This window comes from Schistocerca piceifrons, chromosome 7, assembly GCF_021461385.2.
Source record: "Schistocerca piceifrons isolate TAMUIC-IGC-003096 chromosome 7, iqSchPice1.1, whole genome shotgun sequence".
Taxonomy (NCBI): Eukaryota; Metazoa; Arthropoda; class Insecta; order Orthoptera; family Acrididae; genus Schistocerca; species Schistocerca piceifrons.
This window is the reverse complement of record NC_060144.1, coordinates 71,181,930-71,202,863: the sequence shown is the minus strand read 5'-3', so window position 1 is coordinate 71,202,863 and position 20,934 is coordinate 71,181,930.

The following is a 20,934-nucleotide window of genomic DNA, read 5'->3' as shown; positions in this document are numbered from 1 at the left end:
TCATTTAAGCTACGAATGAATGCTGCTGATGATACAGTAAGTCCAAACGGTAATTTCCGAAACTGGTAATAGTTACCAAAGGCTAAAAAGGCAGTATATTTTCTACAGTCAGGGTGGAGTTCTATTTGCCAAAAACTTGCGCGCATATCAATCGTGGATAAGACTTTAATTCCATGGAAATGTTGAAGAAGTTCATCTAAATTTTGTGGGCGGTCAGTTTCAGGAATGATGATGTTATTTATCTGTCTGGAATCCAGAACCAAACGAATTGATCCATCCTTTTTAAGAACAACGTGTAATGGGCTAGTATAAGGACTGACTGCAGGCTCAATAATGCCCTGATCCAACATGTACTGAAGTTCATTCTTAACCTTGTCTCTGTAAGCCAAAGGAATAGCGTACGTTTTCCCGCGAAATGGTGTGTGTTCTTTTACTTTAAATAAATATTGTAGGCCTTGTATAGTTCCTGTATGATGACTAAATACTGTAGCATGTGAAGTCAAAATGTGGTGCAGCTCTTCTCTTGCAACTTCATCTGGCACTTCAGCTTTCTTAACCTTCTCATTAATTAATTCTTCGCTATTAATTATATCATCCATCGCGTCCCTGTATCTATTGTCATTGTCATGAATGAACACATTGTCGTCATAATGCTCAACGAAAGCATCAGAAGTAAGAAACCTTAAACATTTTGTATCTGACTCAGATCTTGTTAAACACTCGAAAAATTTCAAACATTTCGGCATTCCGGCAACAGTCAAATTTACACTTCCTTCTTTAAAGTTCAAAATTGCCTTATGCGCGTTAAGAAACTCCATACCTAATATAATTTGGGTACTGAGTAATGGAACAATAATAAAATTAGCAGAAAATTCGTATCCTTGACAAATGAAATTTAAGTTGGTCTGTTGTTCAACTTCCACACTTTTTCCAGAAATAGCACCTCGAATTGTAGTTTTAGAAATAGGTAACACAGGACAGGCAATAGTTCTTTCACATATACGAAAAACTGATTCACTAATGACATTCAGTGGGCTCCCGTAATCTAAAACTGCAGTGAACTTATTCTTACCGACACATACTTCAATAACAGGATGTAAAAATGCGTCTACATTATTTCCCTTTTCGTCTAGCAAAATGTCTCTCATGTCTTCCAGGCGTACGTAGTGTAAAGTCGTAGTGTCACTACTTTCTGAACCGTCTATATTGCTGCCAGAAGCCGAAGCTGCAAGTCATTGTCGATTGTTTGCGTCACGTCTTTGAGTATTCGCGTCATTTCGCGGATCAATTTCTACGATTTGCACTTGTCTCTCTGAAGTTCTGTCACGTGGAGGATGCCAATTAGGTCCTTCCTGTCTGTTAGATGCAAATTCTTGGCTGTGTCTGTTATTAAAATTTCTGTTTTCCGGTCTGTCTGCATAACTACTTCTTGTGTAATTTCGACTGTCACTTCTAAAATTATTGTTGTATCTACTACCCTGATTATTTCTGTAGTAAGAATTTCTATTACTGTATGAATAATTTCTGTCTTGATGATACCGATTACTGTTTCCGTATGATTGATCAATCCGGTAAGAATTACCGTTTTTATAATTGTCTGTGTAATTTCTGTTAGAACGTCTGTTATTGTCATAGGGCTGGTATCTATTGTCCTGTCTGTTACGTCTGTCATTCTCAACATTACCCATATAACGCCCCTTTCCGATCACTATCCCTTTTCTCTGAAAATCTATTGTAATTACTGTTACTGAAAAAGTTACAAGAAGTCCCGTCGTCATTGTCATACTCGAGTTCTTGTAGCAAAGTCTTAAAAGTCTCAATGTCGTCTTTACATCTTCCTGCTAAAGCAATTTGTCTTATGGATTGTGGCAGCTTAGTTAAACAAATACGAATTAATTCAGTCGGGCTATAAGGGTTGGAAAGGAACTGATTCTTTCGAATCATGTCTTCAAAATATTCTGCTGGCGTGCGGAACTCAGACTGTTTAAAATTCCGCTGCATAATCAGACTATGTTTGACTCTGTCTTGTGTGTTTTCGGACCAATATGCCGATAGATATGCATGATAAAAATCATTTAGATTATTACAATCTCTAATGAGTGCGCGCATCCGCGTCGCCGGTTCATTTTCTAAGTATCCACACATAAATTCCAGTTTGTGACTTAGTGGCCAATTTGGTGGAAGTGCGTACATAAATTGATCTAACCATGCACATGGATGTATGTCATTCTTAGAATTGCGGAAGATCTTAAATTTCCGGACAGTCAAAAAGTGTTTATAGTCAAAGTTTTCGCCTCGTGGCGACAAAGACCTACCGCGTCTGTCCCAGTCCGAATGTCGATTATTGTAAAGTTCGCGCGCCTGGCGCTCTCTTGTTGCATCCCGTAAATGAAACAAATTATTTTCTTCAAACCCCTCTGCTACCTGTGATTCTAAATTTCTTCTGCTATCTTTTCCTACAATTTCGCCTTCGATCTGTTTGACTTGCTTTCGTAATGCCTCAACTTCCCTTTTAACGCGTTCATTAAATTTTCCCTGATTTTCAACATGTTTATTTATGTTCTGGTACTCTTCGATTTCTGCGAATGGTAATGGAGCTGTATCATCCGAATCTCTGTCCCCATGTAAACTAAGATTTGTCAATTTATCTGATATCTCCTCAACTCTTTCCGCTAAATCACCTATTTTTTCTTTCTGTTTATTTACGTCTTCCGTAAGTGTCGCGACTCGGGCTTCAGTGTTGACACATTTGGTAGTTAACTGTTCATATTGTTGTGTTAGATTATTTATTCTGTCATTTGGTACGGATTCTTCGATTCTCTCAAATATTTCTTCCTTATCTTTTGCACATTGTAAATTTAACTCTGAAAATTTCTGTACTATCACGCGATCTCTTTCTTCCTGTTCTCTATCCTGTTCCCTTTGTCTGATTTCTACTGCAATTAATCTATTATTGTGAGCATTCAAAATTGGTTGTACTTCTTCTCTGATTTCTTTCTTTAATTCATCTTTCATATTTTTGAAACATGTCCCTATTCGTGAATCTATCCGTGTTTCCAAAGTTCCCATCTCTGTTTTAAATTCAGATCCTAACCGAGTTTCCATTGTTCCCATCCGTGTTTCCATTGTTCCCATCTGTGTTTTTAATTCAGATCCTAACTGCTCCATTGTTTCCATTTGTAAGTCTAACCGAGATCCCAAATTTAATATTGCACCCATCAACTGCTCCATATTAAATTGTTCATATTTCTTTTCGCCCCTAACATCTCCTGCAAAACTAACTTCCTTCGTCATAGCTGTAAGGCTATCTGTGTTCGATACTATTTCAGAATCTTCTGTCGTTAATCTCGGATTCTGTGAATTTTCTGATTGAGAAAAATTTTGAAATGGTTCCGGACTATTTTCCCGACTTATTGTTTTCCACTTCATTATCCATCATACTGTTTTCCTCTGTTGGCGAGTTCGCCATGTTAACAATTTCGTCATTCTCACTATCCATCATTTTTGCCTTTTTCATCGATCGCGTAATCATTTACAAAACATAAAAAAAATTCGTCACTGTACGAAAATTACACACAATGCCTACTTATCTCCAACAAAACCATTTACATGCAATGTCTCCCTCAAACACGATTAACAAACAATTGAAATAATTGCACTAGATTGTCAAACGCGTATACAAGACAACAAAAAAAATAAATTTGAAAAATACCATTAGAAGAAAGCCAATTACCAAATCTACGTATTCAATACAGCCTACAATTACTGAACTACAAATTACTACAACAATACCACTGTCTACTATTTTTACAATCAGAAGAATTCCAAGGGACGATCCGAAGCAGCGGTCGCCACGTGCATGGGGGCTTAATTAAATGTAATTGAAATTATTTTTGGTTTTTCGTAGCTGTATGTCCGATTACGCTAGTCTCGTAAACGGTTGGCCCTGACTAGTATTATTACGCTATCTGACTGCAAAGAACAACAACAAATAATGAAATGAAAATTTTGGTTAACACAATTAATTAATTAAGTCACCAGCAACTATAAAACCTACAAAACCAATAAGCACAAGAGTAACTGTTCTGTATGTGGGAGTGTGACTCAACGTACACATCTGGCACAGTTCTTCTCCAACAAGACAAGAAATTTAAATACCAATTATACTGACGTGATAAAAGAAAATTAGAAAAAACTATAATTACGCAAGAAAACCAGAATTACACTCTAATGCAAGAACACAAGCCAGATGCTTTGTTGACTGAACCTGTAGTGACGCATTATTTCAGACACACAAATAATAAAAGAACATTGTGGTTTTTACCTTCATATATATATTGACGAAATGCACTCTGATCATTACAATAACATCTGCTATCTCTCCCATCAAATAACTGGATAAAACATGGAACAAACACTCCTTACTACAACATCTCGACAAGCCTTGCCCACTAGCACATCTCAACACGAACTGTCTTCTACGAGCTCTGCCCACGCACTGACTTCTACGAGTTCTTAACAGGCACTGACTCTACGAGCTCTCAACAAGCACTGTCCTCTACAAGCTCTTAACAAGCACTGTGGAGGCGGCTTAATAGTACTCTTTGGCGCAATCTCTGGCGCAGTGGCTCAGTGTAGCCACCTTTCAATGTGGGCTCTCCCACATGCACAATTTCGTCTGAGTCGTGAATATCACAGGTGTCCCATCTACAAGATGTTGACTGCTTCGTCAGTCATGACCTGGGGCGGATCCAGTCCATGCCTGGCTCTACGTCGACCTCTGTGCGATTGCGCTGCAGTGCTGTGACAGAGGGCGTGGTCTTCTGGAGCGCCTCGCACCCTTCGTTGCGGATTGTAGCGAGACATCGCCAGTGTATGTGGTGTCGCCCACATGTTACCAAGGTTGTTTCGACTACGTTGCAGAAGTTTCGCTGGAGAGCCCTTACACATGTGTTCTGGCTGGGCCAGTGAAGTCTTAGAAGTTATATTAGCACACCTGTGAACCGAAGTGGCTTCAGATGAAGCTGTTATATGGTACCGACAAGAGTTTCCATGCACAGGTGATGAAGAGCGTCAGGTGACATTGACTTGAACGCATATGGTACATCGATGTGAGAAGCAATGATACAAGTGGGGTAGATATAAGCTCAGGACCCCAGTAGGAGAGTCGCTACAAAACGGGAGAAAAATGTAGTGACTGTGTTAACGCTTTAGTGCTGTCGTGAAGCATGCATGGAAAAATTTCTTTACATCTTAGTTCATGTTTGTCAGTGTTCCTTTTAGTTACCAAACTAAAGAAATGTGTAAGTAGGATTATATCAGACACCTTCAAACACAGCACAAAAATCTTAGTGTTTGAGGCAGCTACACTTCAATAACGGAATTAGAAGGCACTTCACGATGGACTGCCAGAAAGTTTGGGTGGGTCTGTGGGTGTAGTATAACTGTAACAGACAGAATATTTTATCATTCTAGCAATGTGTTCAGAATATACAGGATGAACAGGAAAAGTCTAAAAAGCTTAAGCGTGTTTCAGGGTACGTTGAGCTGAGGAAGAATTTTTAAGAAAAAAATATCTTACACAGCGCAATATCTCAGTTAATTAGCGTTGAAGTTAGCCAGTCAGGCTGTTACGCACGCAAATTCAAGCGGGCTGCCAGAGTTGGTGTTGCCAAACATGTTCTTCGTTTGGTTTCCTGAAACTGAACAAGAGAGACACAGAAAAATGGGACATGAGATGGCAGTAAGGGCCGAGGCCCAAGCCAAAGGTTGAGCAATGTTATGCGCTATCATCTATGCTATGAGAACAACTGACATTAATTGTATCTGGTAGATCACTTTAAATTCCATATGCTATTTTGTTGGCTATCTTCAGTGCTAATTAACTTGGAAACGGCACAATACATCGATTTTTTTCTGAATTATCGGTCCTAAGCACAACCTACGCTTCAGCAGCCTCACAGACCCTTCAGTCTGTTTCTGACCACCTTGTCTGTCTTACAATATACCATAAACTCTTATTTTTAAAGGATTTTTGTAGTGTCGTTCAAAGACCGCTGTGCCACATAAAAGTCAGCAATGCACATCGATACCACACACATTGGAGATATCTTGTTGCAGTCTGCTCTCCTGAAGACCACATCCTCTCTATCAGCAGTACAGCGCCATCACACGGAGCTATATATAGAGCGAGCATGGACTGGCTCTGCCTCAATTCATGACAGATGAAGCAGTCACCATCATGTAGCTGGGATACCAGTGATGTTTTGTGCATCAGTATGTACTTCACTATTCAAATACTGTTGTAAATATTCGAAACATTCCTGTGACAACGGACCATATAAAGTTACACAAATCTTCTTATTATTCCTGTAGAAATGTTACCATATTTTGTAGTACCGGTCAGCCATCTACCAGAGCACTCAGAGATCCCACAGTTGTAACCGGAGGATTGCAGTTTCGTGAGATTTGGATCATCTTTTATTAACATAAGCACATAACATCTCAAAGTAATGAATTTATTTTTTTTCTTTTTTTCCGCTTTACCTGTCCATCGTGGCCATGAGCTATGATAACACATATAGAAGACGCAAGGCCCATGTTGACCGGATGTTGGTCTATAGTCAAAAAGTGCCACTGGCCATATTGTAGTCAAAACAACGATGATTACGTATCGATCAACCACCTGGTATAAGTCTTTCGGTTGGACGCCTTTAGGTGACTTGCGTGTCCCTAATCAGTGCTTGGAATTCGAACTACGTGTAATTCCTTTCCGTCGTTGAGATTGTGAAGTTTAGGTTAAAAATAGTTCAAAATATTCCGTGATATTAGTGGGTTTCGATCTAGCGAAGTTACGTCGTCCAAGCACGTGCTTTGCGACTAGAGCAGGGCCAACAGTGATAACGTAAAAACTGTGCATGCCCCAGCAATTAATGGCGAAGACGGTTGATTAGTAGCGTCATTATTTCTAACGTAAAACAAGGATTCGAGATGAAGCCACTGTTAGCAGTAGCTAGTAGGTTTACAAACGTTAGGAAAAACGCAAAGTGAAACTTTCATATTAATTGTATGGATTACTGGTAGAATCATTTACTGAAGTTTCGCATGAACGTCATCGTAACGAAGCTGGCAACCAATTAAATGAAACAAAATTAATAACTGTTGCCAGTGCATTTATAAATACATAATGTGGGTACCATTCCCGGAGTAGAAGCTGCTGTCAAGTACACGATATAATAGTACAGGAGATCTAAGCAAAACAACATCTTTCTTATCATCAGTGTCAACATAATACCTCATCTTGAAGAATTGTTACTTTAGATCAACAACTTACCTACATTTTACTCCCTGTCACCACTTCGACGGGAAAAACGTAATAACAATTCAAGCGACGTCGTAACTGTACTGCAAAACAAGTTTTTAGAGCGAGAATGGCGTCTGCGAACTCAGGAAGATTGAGACATAGCGGCTTGTTGCTCGCAGCGCAGCGGACGGGTGTTTTGCTTTCCCTGAGCGTGATGGATGATCCAGGCCTGCCAACTTGCCGCAGTCCGTGCGGCCACGTCTGCAACTTGGCGCGGTCTAAATACCCTAATTTAATTACACGAGCGGCCGTGGTTATCAACAAGCTCCTTCCAACTCACACTGGTGCTCTTATCGTGAATGAGTGATGATGGCGAAGCGGGGAAGTTTGACCAAGTCGGCCACTGTACTCAGGACCAAAGGAAATTTCGGAGGTAGAATTCGTGAATGTTCAGTATACGAGCTAATGCAAAAGACCGCCGACAAAATTTCAGATCGTTTTCCGGGATATATTCTGAGCATTTTGGTATGAGGGAACGTCGTAACCTGTGACTCGTTATGCCATACATTTTTGTGACTGTTTTGCACTGCAAATTTCTGCAGATAAAACAAAAATCGACGGTGTGCGGGGTGCGTCTTATTGGGGAATAGAATTGTTCCCTACACTCACGGTACTAGCTGATGAGAACATTAATTTCTGCTTTACTGCGCGGTAAAAAATCAGGTTTGTTTATCCGGCAGAAGAAGTTGCACGTTGAGGGTGATAAGCAGTAATATGGCTAGGTTGGATGGTAAAGATTTGGCCGATATGTGATATGTGTATAGATTCACTGAATGCATTTTTCGTGTAGGTCATGGCCAAGTGAAATTCATTCGATTGGACGCGACTTTGGTGACTTGGGTGACCCTAACTGCGGAAAGAGCGCCTACAGTTTATCGCAGAATCCGAACCGTTTGTATTTTCCAGCGACTCCTCGCATCCTTAGGAGTTGTAAGCTAGGTTAAAATCGTGCTGAAGGTTTCCGTGGTCCGATTGCGATTCGATCGCTTTATCTCGAAATTTCCAGGCACACTATTTACCATTAGACCACCAGGTCTAACAACTCTGAATACAACGAAAGAGCGGCATGATGACATATTGCCAACATGTTTACGCAGCGACCGCAGACAGCGCTTTTTCATCTGTGTTCAGGCTCTTTGACAAACCGGTCTATCATACTCGGTTTTAAACTTGTCCGAAGGAATTTTTTCATGCTGTTAGTTAGTTGGGCTCACACACCGAAAAATCGTTATTTCATTATTACCAAAATACCCAGAAAATATCTCTCAACAACAGCAGAACTTTCGCCGATGGATTTCAGTTTCAGCCTGTAAATAATAGAAAACTGCATCCAACTAGTCTAGTTTACTGAGAATGTGGTTCTTGCAACGCTCTTCACAGATTCAGAGATAAGTGTCTCATTTGTTCTGCGTAGGATACAGTTTAACCGTAGATGTGAGTGGACTACTTCTGACATTTCATCAACAAATATCGCCATGACCAGGCAATTGGAGGGTTTGCACCAGATTTCACAAAGAATATTGTGCTCATGTGAAATCATAAATATTACAAGAATTAAAAGTAAAATGCAAACGGAATCGGGAAGCAGGTGTCTGAAAATATTAAGGTTTTTAATGACACACAAGTCTTCAATTATCTAAAAAAGGTATTATTGCTGGAAAAATGCTTTTAAACAAACATCCTTGTGAAACATTTCAGCAACTCATACAAGACGACTGAAGTACGAGTAATCGTCAACGAATGACTTGGAGAACTCGTTAGTAATTCCGACAGTCATTGCGACTTCAGTAGTATTAAGTAAGTACAGTGGCTATTTTCAAATCCCGTGGCTCAGAGCCATTTGAACCATTTGAACCATTCTCGCTACGTTCTTCCTTGAAGAGAATAGACCCAGGGACCTGCCCCATGTACAGTGACGTCTTCATGTTATCGAGACCTCCTTGTACAGCAAGGGGTTCCTACTTTGGAAGAGCACAAAATTTTGGAAATCACTGTTTTCATGCAAGATTGGGGAACACCTCATGTCGATCCCCAAGTGGGAGATCTGCTTAATGCAACCTTCCACGAACGTGTTGTCCCCAGAGATTGCTTGGCCTGAAAAATCACCTGCTCTGAATCCATGTGACTTTTGGCTTTGAGAATATCTAAAAGAACCAGGGAAACGTTAGTTCTCTAACCGATCTGAAGGTAATTATACAGGGACGCTTTGCTCAGATACAACCGAAACTGCTGCGAACAACTATTGGTCACACCGTTTTACGGATGCAGCGTTTCATCGACGTTTCCGGTCCTCATATTGAATAAATGGTCTAAGTGGTTGTTAATAATAAAGTTAACACTATGCTTTTCTCATTTGTTTCACGTTTTGTGCTTTCGTCCCGTTCTTGAATTATCACTTATGGAAACATTTTTACATATCTTTCTTGCATTCGCAGCACCAGATTTGCATCTGATGACCAAAATTGGAACAAATTTTTTCTAGCGCAAATCTATTCTGAATTACCTACCAAGTCTCGCAGTAGTTCAGTTATAACCGCCACAGGCTGGGGTCGCCTCAGTCGCAGTTCCCGCCATACATATCCTTCAAGGAGGCCTCAGATTGACAGAAGACAGCGCAATGTATCAGGCGTCCCACCCAAACACAAGGCGAATATGCTCAGTTTCAATGGCACCACTTGATCGACGGTGGCTAGCACAGAGACCAATGCGCTCTCAGAAACACACGCTGAGGGGCTGTGACACTGTGGATGCAGAACTCCTAATCTTTGCTGGTGGGGCCTACGGCGCTCCTTAGCGGGACGCCGTAGCACTCGTTGCTAGGTGACGAGGTTCAGATGCGGGGGAGGAGGCCTCTACCCACAATCGTACGATGAGGCAATAGATGGCTCACCGCTTTACACTGATGGCCCCATTTCTACCTAAGGACATCACACATATCCATGCCCGAGGCAGGATTCGAACCTGCGACCGTAGCAGGAGCGCGGTTCCGGACTGAAGCGCCTAGAACCGCTCTGCCACAACGGCCACTTGCGCGAGTTCAACCAGAGCCACGGGCGGCGCTGAGGATGAAGATATCGACTTCGCCTCGGCTAATTGCCGGCCGAGTACAATCCGACAATGCCCGAACGATCACGGACAGAAACCTACTCGGAAGATAGGAGAGCAGCTCTCATCCACTTGGTCATAGATCGTTGTGCAGGGCTGCCTTAGGTAGGGAACGTCGATTAGTGAACTCTTAGAAGTGAACAGGCATTTGCTATGTACTGTGAAGTTTACCTACGATTATTTGCACTCAGCCATTGAGAGCCTTTTTGTGTTATTTTGGAATCAGTGTTGCAGACTTCAACAAGTCAGGAAGATAAGTAAACCTTTTAACTCATTTGCTTGACTTTGTTACTAATTTGTTGGAGTACTGTCGAATCTTCGTTCTCCTATCCTGTTTTCTGATCCTGGGCCATAACTGTGTAATAGTGGCAGGGAGAAATTGCCTTAGCGGTGTACTGCACCGCCGGCCGAAGTGGCCGAGCGGTTCTAGGGCTTCAGTCTGGAACCGCGCGACCGCTACGGCCGCAGGTTCGAATCCTTCTGATGTGTGTGATGTCCTTAGGTTAGTTAGGTTTAATTAGTTCTAAGTTCTAGGGGACTGATGACCTCAGCTGTTAAGTCCCATAGTGCTCAGAACCATTTGAACCATTTTTTTGTACTGCACCAGAAGGCGTTTCACGAACTCACAAACTCGGCTTAGAGCAACAACAGTGGCAACTCGGCCTCCACAGCAGTATCGACGAGGACTTTACTAAACCAGCGAAGAGGGTTTACAAAATTATCCACCTGAATTTCTTGTTTGGCGTATTCTACTGAACTTATAAATATTCTGGCTCAAAAATACCACAGTTCTACACATAAAAAGAATGGTGACGCCTTTCCTCCGGCAATTAATGAAATTTCTTCTTGTTTGTTGAATGAAGCCCTGGTCATTAGTCACCTACGAGAAAAGAAATTTCGATATCCTCAATGAAACAGAAGTCATTCGAGGTGTAAGAGTTTCGGGCCTCATTCGGTAGAGTGTAAATCAATATAACTCGGAAAAAATTGTGCTAATACAGAGCTGACATTCAAAGATAAAACTCTAATGTATGTCTTTATTTGCAGACTCAAGCTATATAGGGTATAACGGGCATAAGTGAAGATATTTCTGTTGCTGACTTAGAAGGGTGTACTGCACAACATTACATCAGTATTTACGAGTCATTTGCAGCTGTTACAAGTCGTATGTTTTTACGTTCGGCAATACCTCCAAGAGTAAGTGGCAAGAGCAAGCCATAAATGCTTATTTTCTCCTGGGAGACAGGTCATATATTCAGGTGTGGACACGTCCACTGAAAACGGTTATCGTGTACTGAGTACACAAAGCTGTAGTCCACTTAGTGGTGCAGTTACAGCCAGCAGAAGGCATTGGCACATAATGTTTGCGACATGTTTGTGGGAAGACTGTTCGACATAGAGAGAAAGTAGCCAACACACTGATGCTTGCACGTATTAAGGTACCGCACATAAAAATATCTGCCCTTATCCCCGTACCATCCTGTATATCGACGATGATCAGTCTGGATGGTAGACTGTAGACTACAAAAATTGACTAGTGCTAATGTTGATATTCTATGCAAAAAATCTGATGGTAGACTCAAGGACATCTGGGAAAAAATGGAAAACAAGTTTTACCTTTATCATGTATCCTTTTCATTTTCAATTTTGTGAGACCGACACATCTTTCTCTCTGTATCATTTATGAGATGACGTAAATTTTCAATTGTCTTTAAATGCACTTCGAACTCAATTTGTCAAAGCACTTCACATGCATATAAATCCTGAACAACAAAAATACCTCAACCGTTATATATGAAAAAGTCTCGTTCAGTGGGAATATTTAAGAAAATTTCTAGAGTTAATTACTATGGGGAGTTAACCGCAGTTTTGTGTCTGTATTAGCGAGAGTTTTCTTAAAACGCTCCCATTGATTTATTGTAGGTTTATGTTTCCACAGTCACAGATTTCAGCGTTACTTTCCTCAATATACGCTAACCGAAAAAAATCACAACACCAAATAATAATTAATGATGCAAAGTTATGAAATTTCGAGAATGTATTTCTCTAGTATTAGTAATATTTGATTAACATTCCAAGATCACAGGTTAATGCAAGGACAATAAAAGTAACGCAAACGTGAAATGTTGGTTCATTAATAACCGGTAAAACCTAGAATGTTGAATGCAAGCATGTAAACGTGCATGCATTGTGTTGCACAAGTACAGGATGTCGGTTTGTGGGACAGAGCTGCTGCACTCCTGTTGCACTTGTTGGGTCAATATGGGGGCGGTTAATGCTTTTCGTGGATGATGCTAGTTGTCGTCCGATGATGTCCAGTATGTGCTCGACTGGCGATCGGTATGATGATCGAGCACGCGAAGGCAACATGTCGGCATTCTCTAGAGCACGTTGGGTTACATCAGCGGTATGTGTGCGAGCGTTATCCTGCTGGAAAACAGCCCCTGGAATGCTGTTCATGAATGGCCGCACAACGGATGGAATCAGCAGACAGACGCAGATATTAGCAGTCAGGATGGATGGGGCAAACACGACAGTGCTCCTGCTGTCATACGGGATCGCACCCTACACCATAACACCAGGTGTTGTCCCAGTGTGTCTGGCACGCAGACACGCTGCTTGCAGCCCCTCACCTTGCCTCCTTTTAACCAAAACGCGGCCGTCCTTGGCACCCAGACGGAAACAGCGTTCATCAGAAAACAGAACCGCTCTCCACCCTGCCCGTCAATGAACTCCCGCTTGAAACCACTGAAGTAGCTAAAGACGGTGGTTTGGTTTCACTGGAATGCACGCACTGTGCAGGGCGTCTGGTTCGAAGCTGTCTCACTGTGGTGCCAACAGCTGCTCAATTCGCTGCTGCAGATGCATTACCATACGACGGAGACAATGATCTTCCCACTCGGAAGTACCATATCGCTGTCCGCTTTCCGGTCTTCTTGCGGCCATACATTCTCACGACCATCGCTGGCAGCAGTCATATACAGTGACCACATTCTTGGTAGTTCTTCCTGCAGTATCACAGAGGGAACGTCCAGCTTTTCGTAGCTCTATTACATGACCTCGTTCAAACTCAGTGACGTACTGAATATTGTCTCTTTGTCGTCCAATCGCAAAGGTAACTGACGCTCACGGTGGTTTCAGCGTCTGTTTAAAGTAAACTTGATTTGCATTCTCATAGTGGAGCTAGTAGCGCCACTCCTATGCGACTGCCGTGAAATTAGAATAGACTTCACTTCCAGGTACAGAAAAACGCCTATCAACTTCTAGTTGTATGTTAAACAGGGACCTACAAACGACGGAGAGGCTCCGTCCCAGTCGCAGCCGCCGTGGTCCACAACCCCACGACGACTACCGCAGTCCACTTCACCCCTCCGCCGCCCAACACCGAACCACCCTTTCAGGGTTATTGTGCGGTTCGGCCGCCGGTAGACACCCCCCACCCCCCAGGGAACATCTAACACCAAACGAGTGTAACCCCTATGTTAGTGTGGTAGAGTAATGGTCGTGTACACGTACACGGAGAACTAGTTTTCGCAGCAATCGCCGACATACTGTAGTCCTGTCTTGGCTCTGAGCACTATGGGACTTAACATCTATGGTCATCAGTCCCCTAGAAGTACTTAAACCTAAGGACATCACACAACACCCAGTCATCACGAGGCAGAGAAAATCCCGGACACCGCCGGGAATCGAACCCGGAAATCCGTGCGAGGGAAGCGAGAACGCTACCGCACGACCACGAGCTGCGGACGACATAGTGTAACTGAGGCGGAATAAGGGGAACCAGCCCGCATTCGCCGAGGCAGATGGAAAACCGCCTAAAATCCATTCACAGGCTGGCCGGGTCACCGGACCTCGACACAAGTCCGCCGGGCGGATTCGTGCCGGGGACCAGGCGCTCCTTCCCACTCCGGAAAGCCTTGGGTTAGACCGCTTGGCTAACTGGGCGGGCAACTTGTAGTTGCTTGGCTCAACTCCTTTGGGTTATGGTTTTTTTCCTTCATTGCATATACTGTATTGGCTGTCCCTTGTAACAGTCGTAAGCCGCAATTTCTCCGATGTTTCAGCAGGTACTCCATGGTGTAACTGTAGTCAGACCAAGCAAATACTACTCATCACGTATTTTATACCGCTTCGAAAGTCGGTTCGTTAATCATTAGAAACAAAATCATTTTTGAAGCGGGGATTTCACAGAACTACTCCAGATGAGCCCAGTGCGATATTTGCTTTATCAGTATGTACAGCAAACAGGAAAGAGCCAGCAGCGACTGAACAGCGCTGCTGCTTGGCATTAGCAGTCATTGCGGGCCAGGGGGGTGTTGTCGCTGCTAAAGTGCTCGCTATTCTTCGTGTTTTCCTACATAATATCTCGCTGTATCGAATGAGGACTTAAACATCCGCTTTAAAAGTAATTTTGTTTGCAGTTGGGGTAAACCGTCGCTTTCCGTTTCCGTCAACACGCGGCGTCGTATGAAAGATGTAATGAGCAGTAACACACACACACACACACACACACACACACAACACAGATATCCACCCACCCATCCACCCACCCACACACACACACACACACACACACACACACACACACACACACACACACACACACACATTGTGTGTGTGGTACTGCTCATCACGTCTCTCGTTCGACGCCTCTTATATATACACTACGTGAACAAAATTATCCTGACACACCCAAAAACATACGTTTTTCATGAAACATCCTAGCAGATTAAAACTGTGTACCGGACAGAGACTCGAACTCGGGACTTTTGCCTGTCGCGGGCAAGTGCTCTACCAACTGAGCTACCCCAGCACGAGTCACGCCGCGTCCTCACAGCTTTACTTCTGCCAGTACCACGCACTTTTCCGCGACATGCAAGGGTCCCGATTTCGAGTCTCGGCCCGGTACACAGTTTTAATCTGCCAGGAAGTTTCATATCAGCGCACACTCCGCTGCAGATTGAAAATGTCATTCTGGAAATATCCCCAAAGCTGTGGCTAAGCCATGTTCCACAATATCTTTTCTTTCGGGAGTGCTAGATCTGCAAAGTTCGCAGGAGAGCTTCTGTAAAGTTTGGAAGGTAGGAGACGAGGTACCGGCAGAAGTAAAGCTGTGCGGATGGGGCGTGAGTCGTGCTTGGGTAGCTCAGTTGGTAGAGCACTTGCCCACGACAAGCAAAGGTCCCGATTTCGAGTCTCGGCCCGGTACACAGTTTTAATCTGCCAGGAAGTTTCATATCAGCGCACACTCCGCTCCAGAGTGAAAATCTCGTTCAGGATACGTTTTTCATGTTAGGTGCATTGTCCTTCGACTTAGTGCCAGGTACTCCATATCAGCGACCTCAGTAGTCGTTATACATCTTGAGACACAGAATGGGGCGCTCCGCGGAACTCACCGAACGTGGTCAGTTGATTGGGTGTCTCTTGTGTCATACGTCTGTACGTGAGATTTCCAAACTCCTAAACATTCCTAGGCACACTGTTTCCGACTGGATAGTCAAGTCGAGACGTGAAGGGACACGTTCAGCACAAAACCATACAGGCCGGCGACAGTTGAAGAGGGTCGTAATGTCTAATAGGCAGATATCTATCCAGACCATCACACAGGACTTCCAAACAATATCAGGATCCACTGCAAGTACTATGACAGGCGGGAGGTGAGAAAACTTGGATTTCATGGTCGAGCGGCTGTTCATAAGCCACACATCACGCCGGCAAATGCCAAACGACGCCTCGCTAGCTGTGAGGGGCGTAAACATTGGACGACTGAACAGTGGGAAAACGTTGTGAGGAGTGACAAATGACGGTACACGATGTGGCTATCCAATGGTAAGGTTTGGGTATGGGGAATGCCCGGTGGACGTCATCTGCCAGCGTGTGTAGTGCCAACAGTCAAATTCGGAGGCGGTGGTGTTATGGTGTGGTCGTATTTTTCATGGAGAGGGCTTGCACCCCTTGTTTTTTGTGTCGCACTATCGCAGCACAGGCCTACATTGATATTTTAAGCATCTTCTTGCTTCGCACTGTTAAAGACGAATTCGGGGATGGCGAGTGCATCTTCCAACACTATCGACCAACTATTCATAATGCACGGCCTGTAGCGGAGTGATTACATGACAATAACATCCCTGTAATGGACTGGCCTGCACATAGTCCTGACCTGAATCCTACAAAACACCTTTGAAATGTTTTGGAACGCCGACTTCGTGCAAGGCCACAACTACCAACATCGATACCTCTCCTCAGTGTTGCACTCCGTGAAGAATAGGCTGCCGCATGTCACTGTGGCCGAGCGGTTCTAGGCGCTTGAGTCCGGAACTGCGCCGCTGCTACGGTCGGAGGTTCGAATCCTGCCTCGGGCAGGGTTGTGTGTAATAACCTTAGGTTAGCTAGGTTTAAGCAATTCTAAGTCTAGGGGACTGATGACCTCAGATGTTAAGTCCGATAGTGCTTAGGGTCATTTGAATGGGCTGCTATTCCCCAAGAAAGCTTCCAGTACATGATTGAACGTATGCCTTCGAGAGTGAAAGCTGTCTTCAAGGCTACGGGTGGGCCAACACCATATTGAATTCCAGCATTAACGATGGAGGGCGCCACGAACTTGTTAGTAATTTTGTCAAGTGTCCAGATATTTTTTATCATATATATTTATATTTAATTGTGTGTGTGTGTGTGTGTGTGTGTGTATAGTACAACTTATATTTCTGTTTGGCCCGGCTTTGTGTAGAAACGTCTATGTGAAACTAACATGGTTATCACACGTCGCTCTCAAATAAATGTTCGTGATATAAAATAAATATAGGTTTGCTGGATTATCTTATTGTTATCCATTTCTTCATACAGAATAAATAAATATTCATGCATAATTTTGTGTTGATATTTCTCACCAATGTGAACAGATGATTTTAGAGACAACACAAGTTTTATATTTGTATACAAATATTTTTATTCAGTCAGCTGATTCAATGATTCACCTTGTAAATCAATGGAACCAGGGACTATAGAGGACAGAGTTCCATAGAGAGAGGTGAAGAACCGTTTCTCACAGTGCATAACTTTGGTCATTATTCTGTTTTTCAGTAAATTCAGTTTATAGCTGGTGACATTTAATATCATCAAGCGTTATAAAATTGACTACCAACGGGGAAGAAATGAAACAAGCCATCAACGTAATAGATCGAATCATTCTTTTGTCAGTATTTCAATATGTGCCATGAGATGTCAGGATATTGCCTTGAGAGGAACCCACGTACCTTGCTCATACTATGGCATCAAGCAGTCAGGCCTGCAAGATGAATGGTCTGCCAAGCGGGTGGATTCATTCTTATTTATCGAGTAACATGAACTCTCGTACTCACAATTAAGTCACTAATCAACCTCCTGTATGAATAATACGCAACGGAATCGCATTCTGACTATCAGTAATTTACAGAACTCTGACAGTTCACTACGCACTGGCAGTACCACATTTTCTTTTTTCTTTTATTTAACGGCTTTTGTCGACACGTGGCCACCGCACTGAATAAGAATGGCGCACACATTATAAATTCGGGACATCATGACAACATACAATTCGAAGGAAAAGTCCACCAATCTTTTTCTTTTCACTCTTATTTATTCCGATAAATTCTATAACCTAAACACACAAATTCTATAACCTACAACAATAACACACGAGAAATTCCGCCCAGTGGGCATGGCTTTACATTGGTGATTCTCTACCTTATGGTCTCGTAATTATTTAACGCTACAGTGCACTTTCTGGATAGGATGGTGGATCTTTTATTATATCTCACACTTCGACTCTCACAATCATCATCACGAAACTTTCCTCCAGATCGAGCGGTACAGAAGGAACAAGCATAACCCACTAATCTTTTGAAACTACCTTGCTACTCTCCCATGCAAACCTCACATACCCAAATTACATAACATACACCACTCTACAACATGGAATACAATACAATAAATAGTCACAATACTATCACTTTCAGCTTTCCCACTTCAATTAGTATTTATCCCAGTTTCAGACGACACTGCCCCACTTTGTAACTCTACTTTCCTACTATGAACTCTGGAGATATTTGCACGTCTTCCTGTGCAATGCAAGCCAAGTGCGGTTGCTGGATAGACGGCCGAGTGACCTTGCTTCTCTCTCAGAGTCTGAATCTAGCGTCACACGGAATCATATCACGCAAAGTAATATTATGAACATATTCATCACACACGCGAGTCCTCAACTGATACCAAGGACGAGTACTTCTCTTTATCCTTTGTCTCATTCACAGATTGAGACTCACACAGTACTCACCACGTGGAAGTACTCGTCCCTAATTTCAAGTCCTGCACACGCCATTTCTCAAATATTTCAACTTATGGTACACACGCTATTTCTTAAATATTTCAACTTATTGTACACACGCTAGTAATTCAGCTTAACTTAAGCGCACGGAAGTATTTCAACTTATTGCTACATGTGGTTTCATTGTGACCGTTGGTCACTTCCGAAGATTACTACGATCCCATTAATTTTACCTGCCTGACATTTAATTCTCCCCACAAAAGTTCCAGAAATAGAGAAATTATTATTTCAAACTACTCTTAAATATTCCACATGCATACCATGTCTCCACTCTTTTGTCTTTACGGAGCACAACTAAGACAGGTCTTAACAGCACAAGATCCAGCGGCAGAGTGCCGAGACATGGCCGTTCTTCCGGTCCTCCCACACCTCTGCTGAAGTGGGGGAGCCTCTTGCTACCGTATTGGTCAGCCACATTTCAGGCGCTCAAAGCTCAGGTAAATTTCATCTCTTTGGTCCCACCAAAGGTGGCCAAAGGATCGTCTCAAAGATGATCATATATTCACATTCACTATCTACGGTTAGCAGACGACCATACATTTATTCATTTCACAGGTCTCACCAAACTGGATGTAGGGATTTATTTTGTGGGAGTGCACATGTGATCAATTAAATAAATAAATTGTCATTCTTTTCCACACTGGTATCCGGCTTTGCTGTAATAATTGAAATTTAGTTATTTTACAAAAAAAATGTGTTGTTCTGACAAAAATAATGAAATTTGTTGTACCTATTTTCAATGTCGGGCGGTACTGTACCCTTTCAGCACCGGCTACCCATGCAGAAACAAATGACATGGTACTATCCTTGCAATGCGAGGGTAGTTCCGAACATTTTTTTAAGAAAGCTGTATTAGAACAAACGTAGCAAGTCATCAAAATAACCAGGAGGAGACCTTAGCCCCTGGTGACCTCAAATAGACGACGAAATGCTGTTACTTTACCAAATTATTGACACAGTTGTTGCATTATTGTACTCTCCACAATCCGCAGTAACGTACACATAGAAATCTACAGCAATCCACATGACAAATAAAACATTACATCATATGAATAAAAAATAATGTTGAGATATAAATTTGCTTAGTTACTGGGATCTTCGTTATTTTTATGAGTAATCCAAACTTCACTAATTATATGACAAATAAAAAAAAATACTAATTGTACTCATGAAATTTTAAATAGCTCACCATCCAAACACAGAACAAGTAATCTGACATTCATAAATTGCGTTGTAATAATCTTTACATGGCAATGTCTAAATACAAAACAAAACCAACAAAAGAAAAAAATTGCATACACTAGTTACATGTAGAATGTCAGGCTCCATACCATTACTCTAAAATATACATCAAACCTGCAGAGAAATTAAACTGAGAAAAAAAACAATGATATACACCACAAGTTACTTACTGGTTACGTAATATAGTCTGTCTAAGACATCATGTCATACCTCATTAACTATCATCACTTAAGCAATTGCTACCACTACTCGACTGTGAGTTTAACCTTATCCTTGTCCACCAGTACAAATACCTGCTGCTGAGCTAGTAAGTCCATCAACTTTGATCAATACACGCGATAAATAGTTAGCAATAAGTGCTTGAATCCACCAGTAGCTCTCGTATCTTACTCTACTGCTCATTTCTCTGTTGTTACACATTTAGACGACAAGAACTTGCATTTCGACTAGCCTTCGTTACACTTTAATGTGAAATATTACCACTGCGATAATACAATTAAGTGGCTTCAGTCAACACACCAACAAGATCATTACTGTCCATGACATCAAAATGCATCAGTTAATTCCGATATTTGTTGTGCAATGCAAACTCTTGTCCCCTGTGACAACCTTACTGACCAATGCAACAAGAGCCGCTATGTTAGTATTACGCCACTGGCTAATAATTAAAGCATCATTGTACCAAATACACTCCTGGAAATGGAAAAAAGAACACATTGACACCGGTGTGTCAGACCCACCATACTTGCTCCGGACACTGCGAGAGGGCTGTACAAGCAATGATCACACGCACGGCACAGCGGACACACCAGGAACCGCGGTGTTGGCCGTCGAATGGCGCTAGCTGCGCAGCATTTGT